This window comes from Varroa jacobsoni, unplaced genomic scaffold, assembly GCF_002532875.2.
Source record: "Varroa jacobsoni isolate VJ856 unplaced genomic scaffold, vjacob_1.0 scaffold_1329, whole genome shotgun sequence".
Taxonomy (NCBI): domain Eukaryota; kingdom Metazoa; phylum Arthropoda; class Arachnida; order Mesostigmata; family Varroidae; genus Varroa; species Varroa jacobsoni.
The window spans coordinates 201,453-221,803 of NW_019214231.1; the positions used below are offsets into that span (position 1 = coordinate 201,453).

The following is a 20,351-nucleotide window of genomic DNA, read 5'->3' on the forward strand; positions in this document are numbered from 1 at the left end:
CAATAACACTATTATGACTTTAGGATTGAACTAGACTCAATCAATTATATAGTATAGAATAAAAATCAAGTTAATCGTTAAGACTATCTCTCTGTTAACTTGACTAGTTAGTTGAGGCCGGTTCAGTCGTATCTTACCTGCCAAGGACTTCGTAATATTAGCTTGTTATTGTTACGTGCAACTTTTTAGGAAACGCCTTTTCTTTCAGCCAAACTCCTTCCAGCACAACCCTTCAAGGCGCTTGTCCACTCAGGTTATTATAGCAAAAAGCAAGAAAATGTTTAACTATTTCAGTTTTTATTAAATGATGGTCGCTAGCCTTCAATATTGATACGTCAGTTTTCCACAAGTAACTTGCTTAGAAGGTAGCCAGCGGACTCATAGGTAGCGACTTTAGGCAACATCCTTTTGGGCAAGACCATCGTCAATAAGAGATCGCTCAGGTTTTAGTTAAGCGTAAAAGGGTTACATAGTAACCTATTGAGCATAGCATCAACACTCATTATTATTATTATTATTATCATTCAGCACTACCTAATTTCCGCTTAGTTTTAACCGGCTTTTTGATAATTCGAAATTAGCCATTGGTATCTTTGTGTATAGGTATAATGTAGGTTTTCTGGGTCTACTGCTAGTATATAGTGGGGCCTCTCAGTAAATTTCTGAGAAGACGACATAAAATCCTTTTAGGTGATTGTGCCATACTACACGTAAATTATTCTGTAAGATACCAGTGAGCGATTATGAATCGTTAAATACGCTACACATACGTATCAACACGTGTAATTCCCATAGGTAATTGCGTTACAGATAAAAAAAAACTTACGCCGGAAGCTTATGGGACCGTTTTTTGCCTAGAAGTCGAATGTTTGCTATAGCTCAGAATGTAGGAGATTGAGAGTCAATATTTTTTGAATTTCTAACTTGCTAGATGGGAAGCAACGCACCCTTAACGTTCGAACTCTACTGATTTGGAGTTTCATTCTTTTGTTTGTATATTTAATTCATCTGATGGTTGCTAATTAAGTTAATTACGGACCGCTATCTTAAACTTAGTCATAAATCTTTTCGTTTCCCATATATATATATATATATATATATATAATCCGTCGCTAATGTCTGAATGACATTCAACCAGTGCATTATATATGTATTTTTGACTTCGCTTTTCCTGAAGATTATATATATATATATAATCTTCAGGCAATATATATATATATATATATATATATATATATAGATTGATTGATTAAGCAAACTACCACCAGCTTCATTGAAGCTTATGTAAGCTCATGTAGACTTAACGATTAAATGGCAAAAATGAGCTTGCCACAAGGCAGGTTTATTTAGAAACCATCCTATCCGTCACTCGTTAGCCGGACGACTGCATGCAGTCATCCTGTAACCAATATCTACTTAATTTTAACCTGGAACACCGCGCACATATTCCAGGCTTTGAAGCGGTCTCGCCAATCACCTTGGCTGTACCCCGGAGACCACCTGTCACGGACGTGTTAATACGACAACAACATTAGGAGGTCCATCGGGTCCCGCCTAGACTAGGTAGATTCACGGACGTTCGAAAATGTAAATGTTGTTGTGAAAGTGTAATGCTGTTGCTATCTGTTTGCGGACGGATGTTTTTTCGACCTTGAACCCAGGCTGCCCTCGTACTAAACGATTGCGCTTTCAATAGGCGACCTGCCTAAGCAACATTGATAACTTCAGTGTTCAGCCTTCAGCCGCCTGCGAACGTGCAGCGCAAAAGCAAAACGAACTTCTCGCTGCAGTCTATGCTAAAGTAAAAACCGCTGTATCTAAATCAGTAGGAGAGAGAGAGAAACAGACGGGATAACCGGAATAATCGACATTGGTTTGGCGCTGTTTGGATATGGCCCCGGATGACTTCGTACCCTCCCAATAGATGCCGCCCCACTGTCCAACATCCCTTTTTTTATACACTGGCAGCGATCAACCAACGTCCACTTCTGCCGAGATGTGCTTGTCGTATAAATTAACATGCGGCCAAAAATGCATTTACTCGGCAAATGTTCCTTACGCTCTTATCAGAAGGCAAAAAAAATGATACGAATGGCAAGGACAAATCCGCTACGGCCTTTCGCTCTAGCCTTATACAGCTGAAAACACTGACTTATATAAAAAAAAAATGTCCTGCTACATTTTTAATACGATGCATCTCTATTTGATCTGAAAAGCGCTCACAAATCGTAGGTGTTCAAAAAATGTTTCTACTACATTTTATTATAATTTTTTTTATTAAAGTATGCCCGGAATACCGAGATAGGACACTTTTCAACGATAGTCACCTAACCTACACTTGTGTCATTCGTTCAAGTTAGCGGTATTTTACCTATCGTCCAAAAATAAATAATCGCATATTTCTTTAAGTGGAACTTATAGCCTTTAATGTGTACACAGCTGTACATACAGCTTCAGCGAGACTGATTAGCGCGACATAAACCCTAAATCGAAAATATTAGATTATAATTTATCTATTTGGCTTACTAAAAGACTACGCCCGTAGAGAGAACATAAGGGAACAGTTTTGAGGTCAAACTTCTTCATACTTAAAAATGAATCTTTAACTATGCATTATCTTAGATTAAGTATTCAGTAACTGAAACTCCCAGTGATTGAGCCACTACATCGTATTTATGCACATGAAGAAGTCCACTCATTTCTTCTTAACTTAAGATATTACTTAAGATACTTACCATTCTTCTATACTCTGTTTGGTTGATACGGACGCTGATGATGTTGTTAGTTTGTGGCTACTGTGCACGTTGATACAAGCGGCACCGCTAATTTTTACACGTCCATATAAATATTGTAATTTTATTATCTGATTATGAAGATAGGAGACTTAGGACCCGATTAATTTCATTAGTAAGTTCTGCTTCTGATGTAGCATTTTCTCACAAACAAAAAACAGTACCCATAGGGTAACCATAAAATGGGTGCTTTCTTAACAGGTATTTGTTAATACGTAGACCTCGTCGAAGCCCACATTAAAAATAACAAACACACATTGCAAATAAGACTGTATAAGAAAGACTTAAAGTAAACGTCGGGAGCACGGTTAGACAGCTGTGCTCCCGACCCGTGAATTGTCCTCCACGGAACTCATTCTGCACTGCACTAGAAGACCGAATTTTCTGTTGTTTAACGTAAGGTTTCAGCAACGTTGCGTGTGTCTGCTCTCACACGTATGCCATATCTAGTTACGTTAGTTATGGTTGGTGACGCGTTGTGTTGGCAGGGGCATAGGGAAGTGACTAAATTTTTAAATTTTGAAAATAGTATGATTGGGAAATAAAAGCAGAAGCGGCCAATTTCTTTTATACGATGGTGACCTGACATAATAAACGGGTCACGGTAAACACGTAGGTCCATGGTGTCCAAATAACTTCTCAGGATGAACCATAATGCTAGAATTTAGCCAATATAGGGAACTATCGCAAGAGCAGGACAATTTATTAAAAAGTAGGGTCCAAGATTATCATTATAGTCTTATGGAAAAAAAACTGAACTAAACCAAAGATCTGCTTGATGTAATAGAAAACTAGATATATTATTTGGCAGCTGTTGGACAACTATACTGTTCATAGAAAGGCCTGTGCACCAGAAAGTAGGCTTTTTTTTTATATTGCTTTATTATTACAAACAATCTGAACAGCTTGTTTTGTGTAAATAAAAGAGGCATAATATATTATTGTCTCAACTATCTCTTGAATAGTCAATTTATTTTTTTTGAAAAACACTGTAGACGTCACATATTTGGTTATCTGGAAAATGTATGCAGGAATTATTATTCTATCACTAAGTGTTCCACATCCTAACTTCGGTCTTAGACAACTTAAAGCTTTTTTCATATAGATATAGGGCATTAGTTATCTAATGTCTTGACATATTTAATAACTGAAAAGCTACAACCACTACCTTTATATTAAAACAGATTGAAGAGCGCTACCACATCATCCTATTAGTTCACAGACGCGATGCCACTCGGTAAGGCACCTGCACCCTAAAAGAACCACAACTAAACGACAGCGGCGGAAAAGTTTCCATAACAAACTTAGGCTATTAGGTAGCTAAAAGCTATGCAGGCGGCACGCAGCGTTGCGGCCGTATATGTAATTAGTCTTTAGTCGGTCGGTCGGTCGGTCGGTCGGTCGGACTGATTATTCCATTCACGCGCAACGCATCGACGACCTTTAAAGTTCTGACAGGCCTCAGTGCCTGGCGCACGGGCGTTAGGTGTTGGCCATTAGATGATTTTTTTTTAATCTCTTATGTAATGTGTTAGAATCTAAGGAAAAACAGTGGCTGTATACGCGTTTATATTGACCGAGTGGTCATTTGCTTCTGCCACTGATATTAACACTTTGACTACCCCTATCATCGTCCTGCCAATATACAGCTTCGGATCGCGGACAAATTCGTTATCGAGGAGCTATGAGCATAAGTAAATTTTCAGAATGGCACCGTCTGCTAGGTTCTTGTTCTCTTTTTCGGCATCAGATCGGGCGGTATTTTCTGTTTTTTGGCGCAGATAAAACGCGAGCTACGGCTGAGGCTGGGAAAATGTCCGCTTGATTGTCTCGTTCTTCTAGGATCCCATCTTATATGATACTGCGTTAGTTGATGTGTATTTTTTAGTGAAAGGCAGGCGTGTGTGACGTTGTTGCTGGGAGAAAAAGTTCGCTCTATCAGAGCGTAGAAACGGCCCCGTAGCTAGCCGTGGGTCGCTTTGCCCACACCTGAACCAGAGTAGCCCTTACTGGTGTGACAGTTGGCTCATTGCTTGTATTTCCCCACCCCGGCTTTCATATAGGGAAATGTTGCGAGGAAACGAATTGTTGTGTTATAATACAGTAACAAAAATCTGTGTATAAGGTTGCTATTGTATCTAATTCAATTATGTTCCAGTAAACCTTTGTGCCACAGGCACGTATTGGTGCAGGTCTGATACAGTCTACAAGGAGGACAAGAGAAGGCCGTTTTGAACTCCGATACCCACTGGACAAGAGCCATATGCGAACCCAAGCATTACTGTTCGCCGTTGGGTAGAAGGGTTTAAAACAAATAGATCTGCATCTATTGTGCTGTACCTTAGGTAGATCTCGCACAGAAAAGTTATTAAAGCATTAACTGACGATATGCTAGGCGATGTAAACGCTTTAATGTCCCTCAAAATCGTCACAGCTTAACCTGGCCTCTAGGTAGAGGATATAAGCCGTATTTTTTTTTTTTTTTTTTACTACACTGGAAACGATTCTTACCACAGAAGTAAAGTAGCTTTCTATGGCCGAAATTGGATGAGTCTGACTTAGACAATATGTGGCTCCGCCAGCAGACCTTCGCGAATATCGGGTACTCGAAACGCTCGAAGTGTTTCGGAGAAGTTAGGTAAACACTCTGCTTCGTAGTTCGGAAAGTACGTAAGTGCAGGGAGAAACGTCTCTATAATTGCTTCCAATTTATGTAAATAAGTTAACGAAGATTAATAGCAAATAGGATTTTTGCTTGATCCATGTGCTATTGTTTACACGCAGGCTAAATTGTGCTTACAAAATCGCATTGCACACCTGTTGCCATTGCTAGTGGTTTAAGCTTATATAATAGATTGTTTTTATCCATCGTAGCCTTTGGGCAAATCAGCGGACCACAACAACGCAAGAACAAAACTTGAGTTATTATACCCAAAAAGTCGTTTCCCAAAATAGGCTAGTATATCTGAGCATACAGACATTGTCTGCACGTGCTATGATCTTCGAGTTCGGGTAAGAGTTTTTATTTCTTATAGGTGTATAGTGATAGTTAGGAAGCCTAGAAATCGGTCGTAAAGTTGAAAGATCTTCATTTGATTCAATATAAGGGGTTTAATGAGTTATAGCATTGACGACTGAATGTCAGGGCACTATGCCGGGCTAATAAGATCACTTCTTATGACAGCTTCTGTGTTCCCTGGAGGGCCACTTCCGGCCTAATGTGCAGTTCCAAATGAGCTTATCTGCGAGGTACTTCGGGGCTTTTACAGTCTTCAAGAAGCCTTCAGGAACATGATCAGCTGACAATAGTAATGCAAGTTTCCATGATTATCATTCTAACAATTTTTCAATAATTGACTTCAGAGTTATTTTGGACCTATTATTAGCTGTTGGTAGTCTCGACAGAGGCGCCACATGTATTATATTTCGAAATAATTATTATACGCTTCCAATACGCATCAAGGGTTAAAACAATTTTAAGGATATTAAAAAAAAATTTCCAGAATTGCCGTTACTCCAAAGTACATTGATAAAAATAACAGTAAAGTCAATTATGGTACATATCGACCTGGCTGGTTCACCGCACGTTTATGGTAATGCGAGTAATACTTTAATGTGCCCTTGTTTTATCTCCACTTATGAATCTAGTAGCGTTATCAAAAAGCGTAACTACTTTTAGAATACGACTTATCAACGACTATGATCCGTCCCTTAAAACGTGTAGAAATACACCTACGGCACCAAAACAATCTTGTCGAAGTATAATAATATAACAAATATTCGATAAACACATAAATAAGTATACGACATAAAAATAAATAAAGTAAAAAAAATAAACATAAGAATTCGATAAGCAGCCATCCCTGCATCTAACCTTTGTGTGGAGATTTTTCAAAGAGATACTCCAAAAACTATCTATTGTTAAATTTAAATAAATGTAACTTCCTTTTTTACCTCTGATACTGTCTTTGCTGGCTCCTAATTACCAAATTGGTTATTACGAATTTAGTGGGGGAACGACCTTCCCAAAATCGATTTAACGAACAGGAAGTTCATTAATGTATATCCGTAATATATATCGTTGGCCCCTAACATACCACAAATAGTGTAATCTTTTCAAGATGAACTTCTACCACTGCAGTTAAGGCGAAACAACTGACTCATCCTACTGCCCTTAGTTCGATTTGTTTGCCAATGGCCTTTAGGATATGTATTAATAGATGCTAGATTTAGTGGAAAAAATGGGGAACTGTCTATCTGGGTTTGTCCAGTCAAATTTTTACTGTATAAGAACACAATAGTGAGGTAGATATCAACTGCTAAAGTCACAACATATGAACAGGGCAGTAGAATCTAACACTGATACGGTAGACGCAATCGAGCCCATTATATAGCATTCAATTTAGTGTCCGATAAGCGTAAATCAAACACCCAATTTCTCTCTGCTGCTTATTAGGAAAAAACATGCTTTTGAGCCATCGATTTCGTTAGTTTCTTAGTTTCTCGAAGAAGAGTTTAAGAGAATCACAACGAACATCCTTAGGCAAGCTTCATCGACCTTGCCGTTACGTCGTTCGTGTACGCCCTGTGCATTTCAGTTAAAATTCCAAGAAACTGGCAATATGTGTACGAACAGGTATAAACGAGTATGTCAGATGCCATTAAGTTAATCCCCCCGAGACATTGGTGCACCTTTTCCCCGCGCTCTGTCTTCTGGCTTACTTTTAGGATGAGGTTCCATGTAAATCAGCAAAGGAGCCAGGGAAAAATGTTCAGAATCTGTTTCCAAAGACTTCATCAAAGAATCGAAAACACCTACTGACTTTTAAGACGTATTGTTACATCACACACAAATATATGTATATGAGTATTTCAAACTATAATTGCATTTATAGCATGTAGGCATGGCAAACCTTTAAATGTCGATCTGCACACCACGAATGCAAACTCGACTTTGCCGGCTGCACCCAAAGCAGCCCCTGGCACCCATTGTCCTTTTCCAAACCTTTCAAATGGCACTCACATCATTTCTTTGGGCGGTAGTAAGTTTTCAGAGAAAACGCGAAAGGTCCCAGTCAAGTACAGTCAGACGCATCTTACAAGTAAGGAGTCAATCGTCTTTTTTTTTTTCGTTCTTCAGTCCCTCTTAAGGTTTTCGCTTCCCTGCATACCAGTCTGTCCGCTGTCATTTTCGCAGTCTTTCAGAAACGGGGAAACTGCGGGAGTCTGCCAACAAACTGAGTCAACCAATCTCCCTAGCTTTGTGAAAACCTACCGCCATCAGCAGCCCATCTAGTTTTGGCAGGAGACACATGAAAAGATGTGTGGGACAAGACGCAGCTATGGACTAGAAAGGAAGCTGAAGGCCTACTCTCTTTCTGACGGCTAACGGCTCCGTTCAGCTGTCTTCTCGTCGCTCAATCTACTGTTGTCCGCTGCCGTTTGTGCAACGCTTGCAACTTTTCTTTTTGCCGGTCTGTTCGCTCGTCTTGTAAGAGCCCCGAACAAGTGAACGGCATAGGGGCACTTAGGGGAACGAGAAAAGTCTTGAGTTTCGAGTGTGGGTGCTAAAACGCCGGACGTCTCACATAGCCATCCGGTCACATCTGAAGCCAAAGTAGATCTAAGCCTATGAACTACCGGAACTTGCTACGGTCTTTTCAGCCACGCAAAACATTGAGTGAACCGTTCGATAGACTAGCGAATCTCTACAGCGCGGCATTTCTCAAGCAGCGTTCTTCACCTAGGTCTTTCTAAAGGACTTAATCCCAATCGGCTTAACAACAGCCGTTAGTCTCCACCAGATCCTACAGTGTTTCAGGTATTGCCTACTCAGTCAGTTTTAGCTTTGGCTTCAACCTGCTGGACCTTATTGAATGACGACATACATGTTTGTATGATTCTGTTTGCCAAAGCTTGATCGCAGGTAGTAGCAACAACTGAGTAAATGGGCGCACAACAACGACTTACCGCAACAGTGGTCACGACGACTACCTTTTTTTGAGAAGGAATTTTAAGGTAGTTCACGCACGCCAGCGATAAACAAGACGTGTTATCTGTTACCCGCTTTTCCTGTTGCTGATTCTCGCTGTGCATCACTCTACGAGCATCTGCTCTACTTTTTATTAACATGAGTCGAATTTATGTACTGTACCTTCTGTTTGCACAAAATTAGAGGTAGGCTGAAATAACTACTTGTTTACAAAGGATCATTAAGGCGAAACTTCTTTAAAAAGTCTTCGTTTGTTTTGAGCGGAGGGGCAAAATCTAAGAAGTTGTCGCTCGTCTAGTGATACATAACTTCGATAAATAAAAAGAGTGGTAATTCAGATATATGCACAGATATTGCTCTTCCCCATTTTTGGAGAAAAAGTTAAGGAAGTTAGATAAGGAAGTTAAGGAAAAGATAAGGATGAGCTAAACCGGGTTTTTCATATTTGAAACTATAAAACGAGCTACGCTTCGATGTATTAGCAAAGTCATATAATGTCTAAAATTCTTACGGATATCTTCTCTAGAGCTACTATAACTACTAAAGATTAAATACTTTATTCATATAAAATATATAGTAGATTTAATTGTTGCACCCTAAATGGCTTACTTATTTATGTATCATATATAGTGGGACAGCAATATGTCTATTTGTTCTGCTTGGATTTTACACGTTTCCGTGCTCAAAATACTGCTCAACAAGTTGTTAACGAACATGGCTAAACTGAGATCGAAGTAATTACGGTACAGTGCCTGCTAACCATTTAGACTAGACAAGGTTGACATATGCTGTCTACCTTCCTAGAAGTGTTTCTAGAAGCCTTCTCGCAAACGTGATGTCTCTCTGTAGTAAAAAAGATTTGCCTCGAATTTTTAAAGTACAGCCTAGACAGTAGCACATAATCTAAAAAAGGCGGATTTACCAAACCTGATGATGATAAAACTCGACGCTGTATTTGGAGAAATAAAAGATCTCTCATGAGGAAGAGGTATTCAACAACGATGCATCCTCAACATGCTTGTAACGGCTGAGGGAAAATAGGGACCAAGTGTTGCAGATAGAAAGGATTCAGGCATGTATTGAGTACAACGCAAAAAAGCCTGATAGAGCGATTCAAGATTTGACGTAAACGCACAGCGTCTCGACGCACATCTAAGCTGGGTGTCTAGGATTTTCGGTTAGAAGCACTAAGCTAAAGTGTCCGAAATACATTACAATGCTTTAAAACTATGTATCGCATGGAATTCTGCATATACAATATTCAATTCTATTAGATACATGTCATTTCACCCTTGCAGGCCCATCCACAATCTACGCACGGAAGTGGTTTATGTTTTCGATTCAGGCAATTATTTGTCGGGGTTTTTGGAAACGTTCTCTTTGCACAGGGGAGAAGCGAAATCCAATAGAAGTGGAGATGCGGAAGCGAAAACGAAAGGAAGAGACAGAAGGCTTTTGACTGGGGGTAGAGGGATAAGAAAAGGTGAGAATCCGCTTACTGGGAGTACCTTTTGTCGGGGAAGCCTCCTTCTCCGATTGGAGAAGCACTTAAGTATGTGTTGGTCCGATCCTTGATTTATCGTTTCAGCGACGCGATGCGATGCGATGCGATTGCTATGAAACAGCTTGTATGTTTTTCAGTCTCCAATAGTTCCTTGGCGAATGGACTAGCATAGACCCTGAAGTCTGCTGTTGTTGCTGTCACTGCCTTGTATACAATCGCGTTTTCTGCTGCCAATATGACACCAACATCGCCTAATGGAGCACAATGAAGACGCTGAAAAATGTTGGCCACAGAAATAACACTTGCCATTGTGCAAACAGCAACAGCAGCAGCAGTAGCGGCAGCAACACGGGGCACAAAGCACGAGCAGGGAAAAAACGGTCGTCGTTGCCCAGTGCTTTGCGGCAACGTTAAGCTTGGGTTAGGGGACTGCGTGACCGCCGCAACAAACAGGACACAGTTTAACCGACATAGCTCAGTCAAGGTTAGTTTACCCGCCAGCCCTCGCAACTACGTCCTTTGTAGCCTTGCGCTCGGCTCAGCCTTTTCTTCTTACGGGCATCTGAACAAACAGACGCCACTCTGTACATACTCATCAGTCTTATATTCTACGGACACTACCAGTCGCGCTTTCATAGCGATAATACATGTACAATCGATAAAAAGAGATAGGAAAAAAGGGAGAAGGAGTTGGAAGGAAAAAGGAAGGTGATATTTTAGATGACGGCGGCACCAGGTGCAGCGCTAGTACGGACAGGTAAGGTAACAACAGACGCCCTGTGAACATTATACGCTCGTATTTATGCTTTTCGCAATTTGAGAAGCATTTAACTGCACGGGTGCCACGACGCCCCGCGCAATGCCTCTATGATACAAAACCTTCTGCAGAAAATATAGTATATGCATGTTGTTGTCGCTTACAGTGACTCTTGCTACTGCTGCAACGGCATGCGGGTACGACAGCGGGGCACCCCTCTCCCTTACTCTGCTGTCGCCCCACAGGACGCCGGCAGTTTATGTTTGTAAAATATGTGCCTTTGGTGAAACGATCCTGGGTAAAAAAAGTTGTACTCCATTGCTCTCCACTTGACAACACCGCTTAATGGGGGTATGACCTTAAGCATAGCTGCAAATAGGACATCACTTGTCTGAAACTTCGCATAGGTTCACAGCCGTGTATATCGACACACAAAAATACCCTCCCTTTCAAACACATAATCCAGCGCGAAGTTATGCTAATAGCAAACGAAAATGACTGACGCAATCCGACGAAACTTAGAACTGATTTAAACAGAGGTCCAGAAACAGTTAATTAGTATGATTTAATGATATATAATTTCTAATATGTTCTTGCTTGCATTCATCAACACCTTTTTGTTTAATTTATTAAAGCTTCCTTTTGTAATAAGTCACGACTTGAGCTATTCCCCACACAAAAAGTTAGTCTGGTTCGATATAGATCTTCACTCGTTTCCGATAGTACCGTGATAACACGACCCTGTATATAAATTGGCCCGTCATGCTTTGGAATTTCCATTCGATCAATGTCTTGATTATCCATGGAATAGTAAACACCTAAGGCTGGAGTGAGTAAACAACCTAACACTGAATACGATTTCACGAAGTGCACGCTTACCTTTTAGAAACTTGGTCTACTTTTTGACGCTGTATACCTCCCTCTTCATGACAGTAATAAAGACGCATATTTTTAATGAATCAATAACGCACTTCAATTTAACTCACGTTACTTACATATTTCACGCGAAGCACTCAAGCTTGTCCGAGGTCTTCACGCATGTACTAATTGTCCCAGTAGCCTCATTATATAAGGCGGTATATCTACGTAGTTAACATTAAACTTCTATGTGTAAAATCAATATAACTACACTTGAAACTTCATCTACAAATAGTAGAGTTTCAGTGGAACGTTTCAGTGACAACTTTCCATTATACAATTGTCATTATAGGCAGCCTTCGACTACTTGTCGACCGTGTAGTAGGCGTCATTGAGGATTCCGAAAACGACATCAAAAATAACTTTTTTCAGTTCAGTATACTCAAGCGAAGACATTTTATACATAGAAGTGATAAGTATGAATAGTAATTTACGATATTTGCCAGAAACGTAACATGTGTGTAAAAATCAAGCGTTTGCTTCAAATGATATATCTGGAAATGGAAATTTGTTCGAGTACGTCAAAAATAAAAAATGCAATATTTTTTACTGAAACAACCCTTAAAAGCCAGTGAGTTTCCAGCAACAAGTTTATGCTGAATGTTTATAATTCTGGCCAACGTATTTATTAATTTAGCTTAACTGACGCACTATTTTCAACTTGATTAGTAGGTTTTGCTACTTAACCCCTGACGGGATTCCGGGTGCTCCGAACGGCTAACGATGACGATATTTTCAAATTATGTATTTGCGTTCTAATGTCAGATTTGCGTTGCCTCATTTGAGCCTGATCGGGATATGTTTACCCACCGACTGCCAGCATCACGTGTATTTTCGAAATTATTCCTATTGTGACGCAAGGATTAGCTGCGATGAGATGTTCCGACCTCTACGACAACAAAGAAAAATCGATTACAGCTTCTACAGTACTATGCTTTCCGCGTTCTGGCTCTCTTTGCTGATTTTCCATGTCTTTTTGAAATCTAATCCAAGTTTGAAGTATTCATCATCCTTGACGCTTTCCTGATTTATCGATTCGCTTTACTTTTAATGGCTGAAGTCTACAGCATTCTCTATCCGTAAGTTGAAGTTTACGCCTTCCCGTGCATTGAACTTACTCGATCTAGAGGCAATATCGAATCGTTCTCATTACGACGTACGTCATTATATTAAGTAAGACACGACCAGTACGCTATAATGCTAGAATCTGTAATAATTGTTTTTATCGAAATTATTGCTTTGCTATAATTTTATTAAGCTAGCGCGGTGTTTTTCTTCAAGATTACTGAGAAAGCCAGCCTACGACCCTCCGCTATCATATCTATTATATCTAGCAATTATCGTACTTCTTTCGTAGGTGATGTACATTTCATAAATGAGAACGTCTGTTTTTTTGTTTATTCTGATAACTGGCACGTCTGCTCTAATTTTCTGGTCGAACTTTGTATTCCTCGCCTGCCTTAACTGCTCGCAACGTGTAGATTATTAGCGCGCTCTATTTTATGCTCTGTTTCCAATGCCTAATACCACCATTGGGTCACTGTAGATAAAATCTTGATTTGTTCCACCTATGGGGGCTTCTTCAAGTTTATTATAGAGGCGATGGCTGGCGCAGAGCGTACTCTTTGCTTTTCGACGAATTCTATCATAACCTTGCAAGTTACTTAGTTGATTTGCTTTTCATAGTATATATTTTGGCGGAACTTGCTGACAACTATTTTCGAGGAGTTTACACTCATTCCCTTTTTCTGCCCTCAGGTAGATACTTAGCGAGCGAGTTATGTAATTAGTTTATATCACTAGAAGCGTTATGCGTAAGTTTTCTAGACACATGAACGCATGTATCCTTTGGAATTGAAACGATTTCAACAACCCGTAGACATTCAAATACGAAAGGCAAGACCAGGTTCTGTTTGTCTATCTAATGAATTTTCCGCTAACTATTGTATCGTCTACTAAATTTGAAAAAATTAAATTATATAAAAAAAAAATGTGTTTTTAAAAAGGTTGAGAGCGATACTTGTATCCCAAGTTATCTAAGTTAGTAATTTAGCAGAAATCTTTTTAATGTTCAAGACAATGCTGGGGTCGACCCTACACGTTCAACTGCTATAAAAATGTACCAGATCATTAATTCAGATCATTTCATGTTATGGGTATGGAGCAGCGTAGAAAAATCAACTCGGATTGATAATTACGAACCTTTATATACACTAACAGCCAATTACAGTAAATGTATAGTTTACAATGTCTTTATACGAAATGCTTTACGTAAGCTGACCTCAAATATACTATAATGAACTTATACGTAATATCATAAATAACCATGAAGTTTTATTCCATCATATTAGATCAGTAATTATATTTCGGTAACTTGAATTCTTAACGACAAATCCCTCGGCAATTAGGTATGAAAATCAATAGTTTTCACTGCTATCGTAGGTCAGCTTTATGATTAAAAGGAATGATATTCCCTCCATGCCAGGAGCATATGAATTCTTAAACAGATTACAGTCTCAAAGACCAGCTCATGACCTGAACGTTTATTGTTACCCCATTCAAAATGGCTGCGAACAAAAAACCGTCTTATTCGAAATATCCATAGATGTCGAGATTTGAATTAGCTCTCACAGTAAAGCCGGCGATAAACGCTTAACCGCTCGATGGATGCTGAGGGAATTCTGCCTCTTGGAAAATACTGGCTGTTATTTGTTAACAAAGAAACGTCGTATTGCCAGTTATAGTACGACCTTTCTCTGAGCTTAACTCGAAGGATATTTGCAGTGACCAAAGTTCCTGTGCAGACGGGCGAGTGAAGATCCTTTTTTATTGAAAAGCACAGAACTTAGCACACTATTAAGTCTGTTCTTATAAGTTTATTCTGTCTTTGTCGAGCCATCTCACAATAGGTTAGGTTCAATTGGGAATCATAATTCATGTCTAAGCCGGCCCAGCTGCTTTAAATACCAACCTTTTTGGAGGAAGGCCTAGTTGAATCCTCTATAGGCTAACATCATCGTTACACTGTTTAGACACATAGTTTAGATTCTGTATATATATATATATATATATATATATATATACATTTCAATTCATTAATTTCTCTTTTTTTTATACATAAGCACCTCGAATGGTCGGTCTATACCGCAACGAAATATCGAAGTGCTTGCTAAAACCATGACCGTATCTATAAGGCCCCACACTAAATCACTGCCTCGATTTCTCTGAGAGCTTACCGAGCTTGTTTATCGGGAAATTTCAGCCCGGTCATGTTAGTTATATAGAAATACTGAGTCTGATTCGCTTTAAAACAAATAGACTCGCAGCCAATACATAACTACTAACCGCAGCTATAAAACGTATTTTTCAACCCGAGAAGACTCCTTTCTTCGGCATTTTGTAAGGGCTCGAGAGTAGGCAATGTAAACATTTATTGCATTTTTTTCTCGCTAAATGAATGATCTGAATAAATGTGTCGTCCAATATGTCGAATGTATGTCAAGTAGAAAACGTGTTCGATCGATATATACTACATTTATTATATAGGAAGTTCTTTTGTTGAACATTGTACTCACTGTACCACACACTAATATAGTCTTTTTATTTTTTTTAGGTAAAGATGCATAGGCCGCTTAATGCAGTCCGTACTTGTTCATCTACACACTCGCAATCCATTGCTTCGTGCCATCTGGTAACCTTTCTAGAGATTCGTTGTTCAAAAGCTAAGGCCAGTCAACACAAGGAGCGCATATATACCTTTTCCCTATCGAGAATGGGTCCATTATGATTCGGTCGAGGTGGGCCGACTACCGAAATAACCCAGTCAAGTGTGATCAGATTATAGAAGTAGCTTTACACCAGCCGGTTTTTTAGGTCGTTCAAGCCCTCAGATACAGAACGCAATCTCTTGTGTATAAAATTACATAACTTTCAGTAGTAAATATATTTTGTTCTATATAGGAATTTTTCTCCTGCTCACCATACTTCACAGCTCTTCTAAGGTAATTGTGCTAAGCCTATAACAATTGAATCGTCAATCGTACTCGTAAGCCAATAAGTATTTATACAGGTTTAAACAGATAAGATAAAGTGTGGCTGGGACATGAAATTTCTATAGGAAATTATTTGAAAAATCAGTAGAGGTCGATCGACCCTTTGAACGACACTCAATCCGTGCAGGCTACTAGTTATCTATTTGTCATTATAAAAAATTAAAGGGTGATGCCCTGTCGAAGATTGCACTCTGGCTGGGTCAAAAATTTACCACCCAGAATATCGCTTGAACTAATTTCGGGTAGGACCGATCCACTTTGGCGTCTGATAAGATCCAAATCGCCTTTTAGTACTTTTTGTTTTAGCGCACTATATTAGAGCGGAGATAACCTTGCCCAAAACTCAATAGGACAATTTTAAGGCAGCGAGTTATAAAGGTCATTGTCATTGAAGTGCTTCAAGTTCCGCTATGAGATCTGACGAAACAGTGCCAGTCCTTAATAGTGCTTTGTATATTTCTTTTGCTGCCAAACACAACGCACTCAAATGTAACCACCGTTTAATGGGGTATTGTCATGGTTTAATTGAAATGCCCCAGTTATTGAGTACGAGAAGTACATCGGCTACATGACCCATTGAGCGCTGATCTGGGTATGTGGTCTTGTTTTCTGTCAAGTCGCTGGCGGAAGCCACAACGAAGTATCAATATAGAGTGTCTAATCAGTATTTCACGCATAACAGGACCGCGTCGGACAAGTTACGAAATTGTACATCTGACAAATAGACAGGCGCAGATCGGCTGTTGTCTGTTAGAAAAATCGTGAGGCTGGGTCTGCAGTGTGGGTTTAGGCTCTCCGGGTATCGAATAAAGATCCCTTAGGGAATTGTCATGTCGTTTTCGAACAGCCTAACCAGTACATGTAAGCGTAGATCCGAAAATGAAGGCATGTTATTGATTTCTCTATCGAGCAATTCATGGGCGGTACACATCACTTGAGTTGCTAAATATGAGCTTACCGGGCGAATCACATCAATCCTAAAATTAAAAGGATACATGTAATTAGCATAGAGTTTTTAATTTTGACAAACAGAGTTATAACCGTACCCCGAGCGGTCCTATAACATATTTTAATTATATGGTTTCGTTCTTAAAAGAACGTACAGCCCTAAACATTGCCTCGCTACATGAACTGAAAGCGAAATAACACGCACGATATATAACGAGTAATATACCTTTGACCGTATCCACCAAGCTCAAATATACAATCTCTACGCAATACGTTATCTGAGCTATTCGTACGGCCTATTTATTGCAACGGATACACCGCACCGAAGATTCGTTCTTGTGCTTAGTATAGCCGAGTGGCGCGCCATTGATTCATCAGTGATAAAAGCTATTCTACTGCGCAGAGTACTTCGTGACGTTAAATTTCACTACTAATCATGCTCGTATTGCACAAGGTCCAATCTTGTAATGGATAGACAAAGGCTGTTACGGTAGAATTCGAACGTCAAATAAGGCGTAGAGGGCCAAACTGGTTGGTATCTGCTACAGGGCTCCGCTGCATCGTTTGCTTTCCTATGCCGGTGATCCCTTTGTTCCCACCGTCCTTTTCGAGCCAACCGATGGGCACCGACGAACGGAGAAGGGCAATGATTATACGCAGACGGCTGGTCAAGGTAGCCCTATTTCTCCCAGCATTTCTATGAAAACACGTGACCCATCCATACGAACGGAACGTGCACTGACCCACTTACCTCAGTGAGCTGCAGGCTGCTAAGGTAGGCTGCTACACTGGTCTATTGCCGCGATGCTTCACCTTTGTTTGGACTTCAGTCTCACGACAACTGCACTGTACTTCAAAGCACTGACGAGACGCGTCCTGAATTTGTCCCGAGCACAAGTTGGCACGTCGCCCAGGACAATACTTTGCTTCGCACTGGTAACACTGCAACACACAATTGATAAAGCAGAAGCAGCCTTTAGATGCTATGTGGTTCATGCAGACTACTTTGTCTGCCTTGTGTAGCCCTGGAGGGGGTGGCCGTGTATTGCTTGTTGTAGTTGCAGCCGTGGGGGTTCATGGAGCTGGGATTTAGCGTTGGAATTTACCAGTCCGCAGCTCCCTTCCTCCATCAACGCCCTCTCCACGTTGAGGGCCTCCATTTCCTCCAAACTAAACCTAGCTCCCTACAGCAGGCTTCTCCTTGCAACACCGTATACCACTAATCTCGACTAACGGAAGCTATAATGAAACATGGAAATGCAATATAATATTGTAATTTGTTGCGCTGTTCAATAACACCAATAAAAAACCTCACTGTGACACAAGACAGAGAGAGAAACAATGCCCGCTCTATTTCCGCATTACAAGACGTTAACAATGTAGAAATGTGACCTGTTAAGTTCGCCCTTCGGCCTAAATATTCGACAAGGGGCAAATATTTGCGCTGCGAAGCAGTTGGTCGACGTGGCACAAGTTGGCTACTTATGTACCTTTTGTCTGGCACGACCTTCCGTAGAGTTTTACTGAAAACACAGAGGAATTGTGGTTCACGCGAAGCTTGATCACCACTCCTCACAGCGGTAAAAGCGGCCTGTGTTCGTAGAAGAGAGCTAAGATAAAACTAATGAATATGTCATAATTCTTACGGCAAAGCTTTCTTTAGGCGAATCTATGTCATTCCTAAATAGTAAAGCAGTAGCCGACACATGAAAAGCCCAGTAGAAGCAATCTAATACAGAGCTGTGTGGCCGGCTTTCTATGTTGCATCTAAGCGTGCATGGACCACAACCAGCGTCAAGCAAAGACAGGAAAACGTTAACGTAAAAACTTCAATTAAAAAAAATTCAAGAGTACGGCTTGTATGAAAGCAATGACACGCATTTTAATCAAATGTGGCCGTAAACAGATCTTTCAGAAAACACCAATCGATACGGAAAACCCAGCCTCCTAGGCGAGTGTGATACAAGCTTTCAACTAGAAGTTGGATTCATGTGATAACATAGTAGTTTTTATTAGCGGACAATCTCAGCTATGGACAATTGTACGATAAAAATTGTCAACTTTCATCTTACCCAAATCCTATTTTATTTTTATCCAAATTTAAAATCATAATCATGATCAAAAGTGAATTCTGCCCCTTTTTTTCTATAAATGCAAATGGTCGACATAGTGTCTAGTCGTTGTTGAAGGAACTTGATTTGTACAGCCGATTTACTATATACATGTACATATTATGGCTGCGTACTTCTTCTAGGCCTACCGATAGTGCACGTTCGATCACTCGCTAGCACGCGAACTAGGTCCTGTAATTGCAGGAACGTTCTTTTGTTTATTTAATTTTTTTTTTATAGCAACAGAAACATTTGTAACAAAGGAACAATTCAAAAGTTGCGTATACATTTGTACATCGAAACACCGAACATCTAAATATGTAAAACTGTTAATCCTGTGTTCACTTTTCATTAGTCATTCCATGCATCATTTTCATCATTTTCCCAACTTCATTTAGCTTAGAAATAGGATTCTAGAAAAGTTGTCACAGTAAGCCAATAAAAAGGGTTCTAGACGGAAGAGACCTTACCCTGTAATTTTCCAATTTTGCGAAGATTCATGTCTGCGTTCGAGATATTTTTTTCAATAATACTATGTCTTTGTTCAATAGATATGCTCATCCACACATTTTATAATCAGCTAAGTGAAATGGAAAACATATTATATGTAATACATGCGTCATACAGTCCAAAAATCTCTGGTAAGATACCTAGGCAGCTCGAATTTGTTGTACTGCCCACGATATTCTTATTCAGTGAAATAAACTTACTCAATTTTCTGTTTTCAAGGATGTTATTCTAAGCTATAAACCTATATGGTAGTGGCGAGGTACCTCGTGAAACCCAACAGCAGGGAACTGATGAAGTCGTTTGTCTCTAAATGCAAATGAAGCCAAAAATTGTAGTCATGTCCAGATGCTCAATATTGTGTGTCTTATGATTTTAATTGCAGTGGACGTATCGCGTAGATGTACAGGGCAGGATATTTAAAGCGAAATGTTTTTCATGAGCTGTTTGTAAGCCCGTACATAACCAAAAACATCTTAACGAAGTGTTTTACATGTGCCAAAAGGTATCATTCTTGGCGGTTATGTTTGTCCAATAAAACCACTATTTACCGTCATCATAGCTTCCAATCTGGATCTAAAGATAACAGCTAGTCTTCGCTTAGATTGCAAAGCACTGCTCTCTGTTACAGTGAGTTTAATATTTGATTCTAGAAACAACTGACTTTCTGCTAATTCTCAAAATTGCAGAAGACAAAAAGCCTGGCAAAGCTCGACCCGGTTTAGATGCCCCACCCCATATATATCCATAAATATTTTTATTTAATATCC

The 20,351-nt window shown here is 39.7% G+C and overlaps 1 protein-coding gene across 3 annotated transcripts in view; it reads right to left on the bottom strand.

Moving 5' to 3' along the window:
* The window catches only part of cpx (synaptic transmission protein complexin), a 217,131-nt gene extending 199,119 nt beyond the window's left edge, over nt 1-18,012 (bottom strand). For 2 of the 3 annotated variants that reach the window (XM_086971862.1, XM_022848134.2), the window contains exon 1: nt 17,715-18,011. The gene's annotated coding sequence lies outside the window, so the exon portion shown is untranslated. Of the gene's footprint in view, nt 1-17,714 lie in introns of all 3 variants that reach the window. The other variant, XM_086971861.1, reaches the window with a different exon arrangement.
* Nucleotides 18,013-20,351: the final 2,339 nt, after the last annotated feature.